This window comes from Siniperca chuatsi, linkage group LG16, assembly GCF_020085105.1.
Source record: "Siniperca chuatsi isolate FFG_IHB_CAS linkage group LG16, ASM2008510v1, whole genome shotgun sequence".
Classification (NCBI taxonomy): domain Eukaryota; kingdom Metazoa; phylum Chordata; class Actinopteri; order Centrarchiformes; family Sinipercidae; genus Siniperca; species Siniperca chuatsi.
In genome coordinates, this window is record NC_058057.1 from 1,486,992 (window position 1) to 1,501,438 (window position 14,447).

At 42.1% G+C, this 14,447-nt stretch overlaps 1 protein-coding gene across 5 annotated transcripts in view; it reads right to left on the reverse strand.

Annotated features, from left to right (window-relative positions):
• lrfn2b (leucine rich repeat and fibronectin type III domain containing 2b) overlaps positions 1-5,417 on the reverse strand; it is a 164,270-nt gene extending 158,853 nt beyond the window's left edge. For 4 of the 5 annotated variants that reach the window (XM_044169720.1, XM_044169714.1, XM_044169716.1 and 1 more), the window contains exon 1: positions 4,541-5,416. The gene's annotated coding sequence lies outside the window, so the exon portion shown is untranslated. Of the gene's footprint in view, positions 1-4,540 lie in introns of all 5 variants that reach the window. The other variant, XM_044169722.1, reaches the window with a different exon arrangement.
• Positions 5,418-14,447: the final 9,030 nt, after the last annotated feature.

Consider the following 14,447-nt stretch of genomic DNA (forward strand, 5'->3'; position numbering starts at 1 on the left):
TTCATTCCACCACTGCTCTCTACTAAACCATATATTCTCTAGTCTATCAAGCTCTGAGATTCATGCTGCAGCTTTGTTCCGATTCTGAACCATTATTTCAAAGGATTGAACTCCAAACTTTTATTTTTTTATTTGCTAATCAAAACACGTCATCTGTAGCAATATTTCGCTGTTAACATAACAGTCACAAACATTAATTCACGGTTCGCTGGTGCCGAGTCACGAGAGAAACAGCACCTCTGCTAGAAACATTCAGGGGAACCGTTCAACGTATCCGGTGAAAAAACAGGCTCCTGACATTATTTATTTACTTTCCACCATTGCATCTCACCAACTAGGTAACAACGTAGCGTGAAGTCAACACTCAGCAGACTCAACCCACCACCGCACCGTCGTCTGCTGAGCTGCAGAAGGATGAAGAGATGCTCTGATGCTCACCTTTCCATCTGCCGATACCGATATATCTGCAATAGGCCAATATTGGCCGATAAATCAGTTGGGCTCTAATGTTTTGCTCAAGGATTTTTTTTTTTGCGTGATGAGAGACATTTCTTTCATTCGAAAACCTCAATAGAAGCATCAAATGTAAAATAATGCCTACAGTCCTACATTTTTGTTTATCAAATGGTAGATTTCTGTCAAATAAGGTGACACAGACTCAGTGCCTCTACTGTACGCAGGCCAAATGGCCCATTCTTAAAACCCTGATTACTTATTGACATTCCTATTAGGGTCCAACTAACAATTATTAATTTTTATTAACAAACAGATTAATGATTTCATCTACAATACATGAACAGTAATGACAAATGTTAAAATGTTAAATGTTAAAATTCCAGAACTCAAACTGAATACAAATTCAATTTTCTGTTGATACTCTAATTGATTAATTGACTAATCGTTTCAGCGCTAATTCAAAACACAACTGTGCCAGAAATGCAGCCACTTAACTGCATTAAAACACAGCACCCCTCTCACTGGAGACTCACCAGTCTGACTGTATTTGTTGGATGTCTGTCATGGATAATCCCCACCGGGCTGAGTTTTCTAATATATACATTTGTTTGTGTTCCACTTGCAGGAGCACTCTGTAATCCTCTGTGCACACTGGAGCAGGAAATGCTAATCTCACCCAGATGGTCATGTGTTACTTCAGGCAGGTGGAGGGCATATGGACAACAGACCACTAACCCAAATGCTGCTTCCGCCACCTAGAAGAAGGCTCAGAAGGCCTGGCATGCTGCATGTTACTTCCTCCCAGCCTGCCAAGGACACACACACACACACACACACACACACACACACACACACACACTCATCCAAGGCAGATCACTCCAGAGTATGAACACTAGACTCTCATACATATCCACTTACACAGCTTCTCTTGGAGAAAATTGAGGCTGACGAACTGGCAGGCATGACTATATAATCCCAGCTTTAGGGATGTTCAGGGAGAGGCTGAATTGATGGCAAATGAGGGGACAGTGCAGCCATCCATAGCAACAGATGAAAGTCTGACATCAGGACTCATCCGGGAAGGAGGGGAGACGGAGCAGAGTCCTGCTGTGCATCGCCCTTTCTACCTCCAGCCTTTTATTCCTCCCAGCCCAGTTGGCTGCTGTGGCCGACTCTGTGGCTGCTCCTTTACTGACCGTCACCACCGTTTGTTACTATCAGCATTGTTAGCGTGGACAGAAACATGAGAAGTAGGGCTGCTCCCTCTTAGTCAGTTAGCAGAATAATTGATTGTTAGGATTTTAGCTGATACTGAAGTTTTTGTTAATTTCATAAACACCAGATTGAGGCATCCTGGTGGGCATGGGTCTAGTCGCTGACCATGAAATTGCTACGGGTCTGGTTCAGCCCAGCCGGGACCTTTGTTGTATGCCCTCTCACCTGTCCACTTTCTGCTAATAAAAGGCTAAATGGAACACTCCCTTTGCATTCATTTGCAAGCAGTGAATGATTCTGAAGAAATAATTTGACAGATTGTTCACCTACATCAGCTCATTGAAGAGTCAAAGGAATCCTTTGACTATAAGTTGAGGACGTTCCCACTGATCACTATCCTACATGTAACTATGCCCTGTTTTGTTAACCCTTTAAGTAGTTCATCTGAAAATGAATGAATTATTAATATCATCGCCTCTATGTGTAAACTCCTGTTAGTAAGACATCCAACCCGTGGCAGGACTACCTGCATATCCAAGGTTGGAACTGTCTCTTGAGAAAACGTGAACTTTGTTCTATCAGTGTGTGTGACATTGATTTTCTAAACGTTAGGATTACCTCAGCATGGAAACGGTTTGGAAATGTTGGGTGAGTAAAGCCGGGATCATCCTCCTGTAGAGACGTGGACAGCGGACATGCACAAGCTTCTGTGCATACTAAAATCGGGGGTACGCAGTCACATTCCACACATAAGCACTGGAAAACGTCCTGACGGCAGGAAGAAGAGCTCCTTAGTTTGTTGTGTTTGGCTGAACAACATAAAAAAGTCAAAAAAGGAAACGGTGCGTGCGACCACTTGATGAGTAAATATAACTAAATAGAACCAAGCATGGGAAACACAGCACACGCAGTACATGAAACAAGCGTCCTGATTACTTTTCTAGTGCATACGCAGTCGGTGGACTCGGTGACAAAATTATGAAACGTACACCACACGGACCCTCGCACAGCGAAACCATGAATTGGCCATTAGCCCAGTATGTTGTTCTCTTGTGGGAATAAATAGGCTGTTCATCATCTCCATGGTGAACATGGTTTCAGCCATGCAGAGTGTGATTCGTGCGTGTATGTGACTGTGCTGTACTGTTGTTTAAAGCCCTGTTGCTGTTTCTACGAGATGATGACTCAACGACTGTCTCCTGCTGCTCACAGCGATTGGACAGCGTTAAGATACTGTGAAACAAACAAGCTGTTGCTAATGCTGCTCTTCCATCTCTGCACAGGCCGTACAGGGAGAGGAGGTGGAGGTGGAGGATGTCAGTGAAGCCCGAGGTGTGCCGTAGTCTGTGTCCAGGCCTCAGTCAAGACTGAGACGCAGCTCTCTGTTGGTCCCTATGGAGCTCAGGATGGGGCTTAGTGTACGTCAGCCAAGAGCATGGTGACATATGTGCCATTATTTATAGCCAGCAGATCCGCTGAGAGGCCCAGGGGCTGCTTAGAGAAGGCATTATTTGAGAACCCAAAGACCAGCCTGGCCACCACCGGGCTCACAGGACATTTAGCAGCAAAAAAGAACCCACAAACACAACACATCTCTTCTCAGGAGAGGTACTAATCCTGTCATCAGAACAGAATTACAGCTAAGATAATCGAGTATCGCAGAGACCAGTATTTACTAGATCCCAAGTGATGAGCTAAAACAATAGCAAGGATACAAGACCCGTTTCTCATTCTGACACGACACTTTTTGCAACACCAGAATATGAAAAACGAAGTAACTCCGGCCCCTCAGGACACATCTCCTGCTTCACAGTAGAGCATGCTCACTCATATTCCATTTAGTGCACCAGTGAGGTAAAGCAAGTCATAGCTCTGAGAGATTTAAACTATGATTACAGAGGGATTAGCAGTTTCACTGTGGCGCCCGGCCTGGGAACTGTGATGGACGAGGTAGATTAATGTCCCCTCCCCCCCAGCAATCAGGACACGATGCTGCTTCGGCTCCTGTAGCTCAGCCACCTCTAGCATGACACCAAAATATGTGTTGGAAGGGTTAATGGTAAGTCAATTAGAGTATGGCTGTAATCCACCTGAGGCAAAGGTCATCTCTTAGTAGACAGGTGGATTAGGGCCGGAGGTTCCCTCGCTTGGCGTGCCAGTTCACCGAATCCACACTGAAGCTGCAGGCCAGTAAACAACTTCCAGCCATCAGCCCCATCTGTGGCTACCTCACCACTGAGAGGGGCTACAAGCCCCCCCATGGTTACCTGATCAAGAAGCATGGTAAAAGTCAAGGTCACAAACTGTATAGTGTCTGAAAAAGGCCACACACATTCCCAAGTGTTAGCCCCCAAGGCCAGAACATGACAAGAAAGGAGAATCTAATCCCAAATGCCACAATGTTGAATAATCAAGCTGCACATAGGTCAGGAGGGATTCTGCACTGGCTGCCTTCAGTCACTGCAGGGACATGCTGAACAAGTTTCTGTGCAGTACGGCCTGTGTGCTGTGCGACCTCTGCCAATACAAAACCCTCTCAGAGGCGATATGAGTATTGACATGATACTCCAGCTGTATTTCATCTGTGTGGCAACAATAAAGCGAGCAGAATGAAAGGGCAGCGGGGCGGCGGTGGCGCTCTTGTCCTGCAGCAGGCTCCATAACAGCAGCCAGCGCTCCACACTCCCGTCCGCCTGACGGCCACTGCCCGCGGCTAAAGAAGGCACACACGGCGTGGAGGGAAGTATCAGGCTGCACTGACCAACATCTCTTACTAGGTTACATCCTTAGACATGCGATGAATGTATAGTTAAGTTACCGCGTCCGCATCTACAGTAGAGTATCGAAGGAGCCTCAGTGCGCCTCTTACCTTTCTGCGTTTCTATGTCCAGGAGATGCAGTCGATGATCAAGCTGTTGGAGTTTTCACTTCAACATAATTCCAATACCGTTTGTAATTTCCATTCCCCTCTTGGATTCCCGGTACTGCCGGATCACTCTTTTCCCTTTGCGCGTGAAAACCGAGCGCGGCACCGCTCCGCCGCTCGCTCCGCCGCTCGCTCCGCTCTGACCTCACTTCTACTGGCGAGCAAACCGCTGCGCTGGCTCCTCGCACCGATCAGCTCCAAGTGTGGGCTATTTTAAGTTTGAGATGACGGAAAAGCAAGACTAAACTTTCAGGGATTCAGGCATGTCTGCTCTGACTCTCCGCTCGGAGCGGAACGCAGAGCTCCGCGGTTTGATCTGCAGCCCTGGAGTTTCCTCCACGCACTGACGGCGCCCTGCGGGACGCAGCTGACATCCACTGACGTGTGACACATGTTTCACATCCCACTCCGACAGCTCATTAGCAGCAGCAGCGATGATGATGATGATGATGATGCTGAAAGCTTTCCTGACGGAGACCCACTGCATTACTGCAAAACAACTTTCTCAATAGCCCCCCTTTATAGAGGGTCATAAGCTGTAACCACTGGCTTCATTAATGGTTAATGAGTCATTTAATAAAGTTTCATGGTGAGTTCCCTGCCCTTTTTGGTAGGCTACCACTCTCTAATAAGGCTTATTAATGGTTAATAAAGCATTTGTTAATTCTGTATAGACTTAAATTGTAAGGCAGCTGAATACTTAATTGTACAGATTAGCCAATACTGAATAATGTTATAGCATTGAAATATGTTACTTATCTGAAGTGATTTGAATTCCCCTCTGTGCAATTACCAAAAAGTTGTTTTGAAAATAAAAATAAAAAACCCATCCCTTTTTTCAGGTACACAAACTCAAACAAAAAATGTGAGTGTTCAGGGTTTCTAGTTGGTCATCTGAACTTCTCATTCTTGGATCACGTGACTGACAAAACATGACCTGATAGGACGGAGGTCTGATTGATCCCCACATGTTAAAGTTTTAATTCTTCATCCTAAATTTTGGTCTGGATTTCACTAGTCCAATTTGAGCAACCCAATTTTTTGACTTGACTTGGATTTGTGGATCCAAAAATGGCCGACTGCAATGAAGCAACTTTAATGTGGTTTTTAATGTTGGACCCAATTTTCTATATGAATTAGTGATTCCAAAAACATACTTAAAAACAAGTTTTTGAAGTTGCACATCTTGAACTTACTTTCTGGTTTTCTAAATAAATATTTCAATCCAACAGATTCAGCAGTACTTAAATTTCAACATTAAATATTAAGTAAAATGGATACTTGGAAAAATGGATAAAATGTCACAATTAAGTATTCAGTTGCTCATTAGATTCAAATTGCCTTTCTTTGCTTCCATGCTCGTAACCATTAGGTCTGTAGTTATCGACGTTAATAATAAAATGTCAATAATAAAAGGTAATAAACCATCAATTATGCAGTTAAACTTAACAAAATAACATATTGATCAAAATAATAATGTATAAAGCACATAATCTATTATCATCAAATATTTAAAATACATTTGCAAAGAGAGATACAAAATGTTGAAAAGAAATGCACTTAAGTAAAAGGAGTGGATCTATGGAACAATCTTGTGTATGATCTGAAACTGTAGTACAACTCAGAAATTCAAAACAAATGTTCATAAAATGTGTAATAGATTAACACAAAATAATGGTTTGATGCCCCATCATGCTTTAGTACATAAAAAATCTGTTTATCTGTTGATAAAATGAAACAACGTTCCAGTGTGTTTGTGTATCAATGAGTGTGTGTACTGTAAATGTGCATACATGTATGTATACACATGCCCATATATGTGTGTGTGTGTGTGTGTGTGTGTGTGTGTGAGTGTGTTATATGTATATATGTGTTTATACGTATTATTACCATGTATTTATTATCTGGACTGTGCAGATTGTTCAGAAATAACATTTTTGTATTGTGCAAAGAGTAGGTGTAATAAGCTGTGGCTTCTGTCTACACATTCTTGGTCATTGCTTTAATCTCTTTTTGACATCAATTCATTACTTTGTGGCTGTGTGAGCACTTGGTGTTTTCTTTTGTTTTATTATTTTCTTTTTATTATTTATTTTAACTTAGGGGCAGTTCACCCCAAAATCAAAATCAAAATCAGCACCTGTAGTGCTATTTATCCATCTAGATTGTTTTGGTGTGAGTTGCAGAGTTTTGGAGATGTCAGATCTTGTTTTGAGCAGTTTCATGTGGGAACTGTCGGTACAAAGAAAATAGTTCCCACATGAAACTGCTGGTCATGGTTTCTGGAAAGAGACGTTGCTGTTGAGTTTTTCAAATGTAGATGGATAAACAGCACTACAGGTCAGAGGAGAAATATGGATTCTTGATTTTGGGGTGAACTGTCCCTTTAAAGATCAAAATTGTCAAAAAAAGTCTCTTTCCAACAAATGCATCAGGTTTTCAGTCATAAATGACATTAATAAGTCTTTAATAAATTATCATAAAACATCAATTATGCAGTTGCACGTTAGTAATGTTGTTAATAAGCCATCAGCAAAAGTTAGTCATCTACAATTCTAAATGTTAAAAAGTCAACACAAAAAGGTTTTTTACAATAGGCCTACAGTACAACTCATCAAGTCAAATGTAAATGTTAATTAAGAGCTATTAAATGTAGCTGTTTCTGAGAAAGGTCAGAGGTCACATGGTCCATTGGAGTGGTCTACCTGATGAACTGATGAATGAAATGGTGCTCAGTATGAAACTTAAACAACGTCTAAAAAACTGTTAAATATGTTAGAAGTTTTGCCTTAAGCCTTTAGCAAATTTATTTCAAAAGATTATGATAAAGATGGTGATAATGATAATCAATGAACATCACAAGGGAGTAAACATCTATTCAGTAGGGTAAACATCAAAAAGAAAAAAACTTGTCTTGTGATTAATAAATATTATTGTATATTTTCCCCATGGAGTAGAGGCAATGCAGAGATGATACAAACATTAATTTCACCAATACCTAATGACTCAACATTATTAAAGTCAAATCTGAAGGTTCTCAAGGTCCTCTCAATGAATGTGCTTATTTGCTTTTTTGCCAAGAGTCTTCTTCTTCTTCTTTTCCTTTCGGCTGTTCCCTTTCAGGGGTCGCCACAGCGAATCATGAGCCTCCATCTAACCCTGTCCTCTGCAGTCCTCTTCACTCACACCAATTAAATGTCCTCTCTCACTACATCCATAAATCTCCTCTTTGGTCTTCCTCTAGACCTCCTGCCTGGCAGCTCCAACCTCAGCATCCTTCTACCAATATATTCACAGTCTCTCCTCTGAACACGTCCAAACCACCTCGATCTGGCCTCTCTGACTTTATCTCCGAAACATCTAACATGAGCTGCCCCTCTGATGTACTCATTCCTGATCCTGTCCGTCCTCGTCACTCCCAAAGAGAACCTCAACATCTTAAGCTCTGCTGCCTCCAGCTCTGCCTCTTGTCTTTTCTTCAGTGCCACTGTCTCTAAGCTGTACAACATCACTGGTCTCACCACTGTCTCCAACACCTTTCCTTTCATTCTTGCTGAGACTCTTTTATCACACAACACACCTGACACTTTTCTCCACCCGTTCCAATCTGCTCGCACTCGCCTCTTCACCTCTTTTCCACAGTCTCCATTGCTCTGAACCGTTGACCCTAAGTACTTAAAGTCCTGCACCTTCTTCACCTCTGCTCCCTGTAACCTCACCGTTCCACCTGGGTCCCTCTCATTGACACACATGTATTCTGTCTTACTGCGGCTAAGCTTCATTCCTCTGTTTTCCAGAGCAGACCTCCATCTCTCTAGATTTTCCTCCACCTGCTCCCACTACAAATCACAATGTCATCCGCAAACATCATAATCCATGGAGATTCCTGTCTAACCTCATCTGTCAGCCTGTCCATCACCAGAGCAAACAAGAAGGGGCTCAGAGCCGATCCTTGATGCAAACCCACCTCCACCTTGAACTCCTCTGTCACATCTACAGCACACCTCACCACGGTTTTACAGCTCTCATACATGTCCTGCACCACTCTAACATACTTCTCTGCCACTCCAGACTTCCTCATACAATACCACAGCTCCTCTCTCGGCACCCTGTCATACGCTTTCTCTAAATCTACGAAGACACAATGCTTATGACCTTCTCTGTACTTGTCCATCAGCATCCTCAAAGCAAATACTGCATCTGTTGTACTCTTTCTAGGCATGAAACCATATTGCTGCTCACAAATGCTCACCTCTGCCCTTAGCCTAGCTTCCACTACTCTTTCCCACAACTTCATTGTATGGCTCATCAGCTTTATTCCTCTGTAGTTGCCACAGCTCTGCACATCTCCCTTGTTCCTAATAATTGGCACCAGTACACACTCCTCCATTCCTCGGGCATCCTCTCACTCTCCAAGATCTTGTTAAAAAAACTAGTCAGAAACTCTACTGGCACCTCTCCTAGACACTTCCATACCCTGTCATCAGGACCAACTGCCTTTCCACTCTTCATCCTCTTCAACGTCCTCCTCACTTCACTCTTGCTAATCTTTGCTACTTCCTGCTCCACACCAGTCACTTCTTCTACTCTTCGTTCCCTTTCATTTTCCTCATTCATCAACTCTTCAAAGTACTCCTTCCATCTTCCCATCACACTCAGGTGGACTACACAAGATGTAGTCCACCTGAGTGCTTCTACCTCCGCTCTTATATGTCACCCTATGTTCCTGCCTCTTCTGGAAGAAAGTATTCACTACAGCCATTTCCATCCTCTTTGCAAAGTCTACCACCATCTGTCCTTCTGCGTTCCTGTCCTGAAGACCAAACCTGCCCATCACATTCTCATCACCTCTGTTCCCTTCACCTACATGCCCATTGAAATCTGCACCAATCACCACTCTCTCACCTCTGGGGATGCTCTGCATCACTTCATCTAACTCACTCCAGAATTTCTCCTTCTCTTCTAACTCACATCCTACCTGTGGGGCATAACCACTCACAACATTGAACATCACCCCTTCAATTTCCAGCTTCAGACTCATCAACCTGTCTGATACTCTTTTCACCTCTAGAACATTCCTCACAAACTCCTCTTTCAGGATAACTCCTACTCCGTTTCTCTTTCTAGCTGACCCATAGTAGAACAACTTGAACCCTGCTCCTAAGCTTTTAGCCTTGCTACCTTTCCACCTGGTCTCCTGGACACACAGTATGTCTACCTTCCTTCTCTGCATCATGTCAATCAACTCTCTAGCCTTCCCTGTCATAGTCCCAACATTCAAAGTCCCTACTGTCAGTCCTACATTCTTAGCTTTCCTCTTCTCTCTCTGCCTACGAACACACCTTCCTCCTCTCCTTCTTCGTCTTTGACCAACAGTAGTCCAATTTCCACCGGTACCCTGTAGGTCAACAGCACCGGTGGCGGTCGTTGTTAACCCGGGCCCCGACCGATCCGGTATGGAAGTCATTTTCACGATTCGCATTTTTAATTTGGCATGTGTTTTACGTCGGATGCCCTTCCTGACACAACCCTCTGCATTTATCCAGACTTGGGACTGGCACAAGAAGACACTGGCTTGTGCCCCCTTGCGGTTGCATTGCTTTTTTGCCAAGAGTGAGATGAAAAATTTGATGTGTGTTGAGTACGGAGCTGTAGCCAGGATGCAGTTAGCCTAGGTTAGCATAAAGATGAAGCAGGGGGAAACAACTAGCCTGGCTCTGTCCCATAAGCTACTATTTACACAACCCTGGAGATTTTGTTATATCTGTATGATTCTTGGTTTTGGGATTATATGTCAGTATGACATCGCCCATTTAATCAGAATCTGTTTTATTAGACAGTGCAAGCATTGTCATTTGCCCAAAAATTGTAACACAGAAGAATAATGATAGTGACGGTGCGGGTGTAAAACAAAAAAGTATGTTAAAGACATATAAAGTGTGTTATGTGTGAAAAGTATTAAAGTTTTAAAATATGGTCAGAAGCTCCCCGTGGAATGATGGTGTAGAAAAACTGGCTGAGACTGGTCAAGACTGGTCTGAACAGGCTCAGGTGGGAGGAGCTGGTAAATTTCCAGATACCATTAAAATCGGCAAAGGGAAAGTTGGAGATTGTCCACTCGCCCCAAATAAGAAAAACGTGATGCCATTATTCCGGGAGTAACCTGAGTAGCTTTAAGAAAAGTAGGTGGGGATTCCCCAGATAAGAGGGACTTGTGGGATATAAAAGACAATGTACAAAGCTCTGAAATCAGTTGGTCCGGACCACTCCAGAGTTTAACTTATTGTAAAAGAAATAAACTGTGCATTGAACTCTGACCTTCTCCAGTGATTTATTTTGAATGTCTACAGTTTTTGTTCATCTGAAGCTATTGGTAAAGTGTTGGAAGTGTTGTAAACGCCTCTTTTCAGATATTGTGCTCATATTGCACAGATGATTAAACAGCAACAATCATTCCAATCATCTGTGCAAACCCAATACTGACATTTCTGTGGGCTATATTCTGTCTATATTACCACTACCATTAACATTATTATTTTAAATTTCTATGTGGAATTTACATTATGCTACTGTATGCTCTCTCTCTCTCTCTCTCTCTCTCTCTCTGTCTCTCTCTGCCCACCCTGAGTCTGGTTCTGTCCAAGGTTTCTGCCTCTTAAAGGAAGTTTTCCTTGCCACTGTCGCCAAGTGCTTGCTCATGGTGGGATTTGTTGGGTCTCTGTAAATAATATAAAGAGTATGGTCTAGACCTGTTCTATAGGAAAAGTGCAATGAGATAACTTCTGTTATGAATTGGCGCTATATAAATAAAACTCAATTGAAGGGAGTCCAGGCTTAATCTCTGGCCCTGACCTGGGTTCCTGACCTCCACGACAATAGACAAAAGTAAGGTAATAATAATATAAATGAAAGTAAAGTAAAATTAAAATGACATTTTTTAAAATTTAAAATGTGTTTACAGAATGGAATAGTAATAGTTTTGAAATGGGATGTAAAACTTGAAATTAAATGTTGACTTTACAAAGGAAAAGAAATGAAGTGTATAAAATACATGAAGATGACAAAAGCAAAAAATAAATGTGATGTGCATAAATAATAAAATTATGCAACAGTGGAGGCTGAATGCAATGCACAATATAAAGTCCAGTTTGATGATATATATGAACGTGACAAGTGCAGGGATTAAATGAGGGATATGAAAGGTAAAGTCCAGTTTGATAACACCTTCTTAAGAAAGGTGACTTGTTAATTAAATATCCTCAGCCACATATTCTTGGAAATATAAAATTAAATTAAAGCTGCAAATAGCGATGATCGGGCCCTCGCACCTCCATGCACGTTGGGGCCTGCTGCAGCCGGCTGTTCGATGCAACTCTGAATTGTGATGCCAAGGCCGTTTTCCGAAAACTCACAATCTTGAAATTCGCTGCCCCATAACGACCACGTTGTCCAACGAAAACTCAAGCTTTGAGTAATTTTTCATCGTGAAGGTCTTTAGATTGCTCTGCGAAAATTTGAAGTTGATTGGATTAATTCTCTAGGAGGAGTTTGATAAAGAACGAGGCCTGTAAATGCCGAATGACTTCCTGTTGGGTTGTGAGTATGGCTCCAAGAAGCTTTTTTTGCATGTCTTGGGGTGATACATCTACCTCCCAATTTTCGAACATGTAGCTGAAACGTAGGTCGCGGGCTGAATTTTAGAAAATTTCAAGGGGGTGCTATAGAACCATTTTGCCCTGCCCATTTCCAGTTTTTTTCACCAGTCCTGATGAGTGTGCAACTTTTCAAGCACCTTTAGGCCCTCAAAAATGTGATTCATTTGGAAAAATGGAATCTTAAAGAATAATTAAATATGGCCCTTGCACCTGACCGCACTTCGGGGTGTGCCGCAGTCGTGTCGTGATTGTCGGAGGTTCGGTCGATGCGGCTCTGAATTTTCACGTGTTTTGGATGCTGCATGGAGAAGGAAAATGTCACTTCCTGTGTTCGCTATGTGGCACAAGAACACCCACCAATTACACGTTAAGTTAATGTAAATGATGATTGTCACGTAAGGCTTACTTCCTATTGTCAGTTGGTGGTGCAATGACTGCAACTCCTAACTGGTATGACGATGTGCTCAGGCCAGGACTCTTATGAAACATGTGAAATTTGGGGCAGATTGGACAATGTACACTCAAGTTACAACAATTTCCTGTTTCACAGCGAATAATGCGTTGCCACAGCAACAGTGTTTGATGGAAACTCACAATCTTCACAATGAAACATCATCAAGGTCTTAAGACTTTGCTGAACAAATTTGAGGTGGATCTGGTTAACCTGGTTAACAGACAAGCCCAAAACAGGAGTCGAATGCATCAAGTCTACCCACAATTCCCTACGTACATGTAGCAGCATCCATAGCAACCACCACAGTAATGATCTGAGACCTGAAAGAATCTTCGCAATAACTAACAAAACTAAGGATCATATACATTCACTGAACGAAGATTATGAAAATAAAAAACACATTTCTCGCTAGAAATGTTATCAAAACGCATTTTAATGCAGAAACTAACTGAACTTAACTAACTTAAAATATTGCATCGTCGGTATTTGACGACCTGGGAATAAGAACGAGTTGTCTCTCCCTAACCTCAGCCGAGTGTTTTGGCTCCATACTCAGATATTGTAGAAAATGAGAATTTTAAAAACGTTAGCATCGGTCGTAGTCTAGTGTTGTGCAGAATTGTCCAATATTGACATTCTTGACTGGCAATATCAACTTGACTGAAAGGGCACTCTGGAGAGGCTCTTGTCTTCATGAGAATGGGTCTGCAAGTGTATAATAGGTTCTATGCACATAATTATTATGAATAAACTGGTGATTTGGGTTAAAAGAAAAAATGTAAATATTATTCCAAACTGATCCAAGGAAAAAGGCCTACAGTAAGCCTTGATCAAAACAGAAGAGATTCTGTCCATGAGCCCATTGGAGCACAATGCATCAAAATCAGCTTGGACATCTTGAAACATAAGAAAACTTATGTCATCAAAAACTGCACAATTGGTGGTAATTTTTCAATGCAAGTGACCTCTTTCACTTTACACATTGTTAATAAAAGAAAAAAATATCAGTAGAACTAGTCGGAAAACTTAAATATCACAGAAATTACAAAGAACATGCAAAAAGACACAGAACTGTAAAAGAATTATCACACGGTCATTCAAAAAGCATGGCAGACAGTTGGTTTTAGTTATTTACACACATTTAAAACCTGCTCTGTTCAAAGGTACATTCTTTGAAACGGCAGTTGTTTGCACATCTTGGCTTGTAGAGCACCGTATGCCTCCAAAAACCTGCAAGAAAAACTGGAGGTTTTGAAAGTGCAAAACAGAGTGCAAAGAGAAGCGCTTTGTCTTGTACTGTGAGAGAATGTATGGAGGTCCCAGCAGCACTGACTGAATGTGAAAGCTAATCTCTAATGCACTTTCATTTTACAATAAACCACGTAGAAAGAGAGGAATCAGTGAATTCCCAGGCTCCTGCTGTGGAGTCAGAAGTATTTGAATGGAGTGCCACAAAAATGTGAAAGCTCTTACACAAACAGAAATGGTCCAAGCACTCAGCAATCCTGCAGAAGCCTGGAGGGAATTGAAATCTCCACATCCACACAGGCTCACTCCTCCTGCCTGAGCAAGGCTTGATTGGAGTGTAGTTGTCATAGTTTGTCACCATCAAACCTCATATATTGAGTGATTGCTGGCAGTCCATATTCTCTGTGAATTAATGCAGCACAGAGGATATAGAAGAAACATAGTATAACATCTTCATGCTTCAATCCAAAATGAGGTATCTTTCAACCAAAAC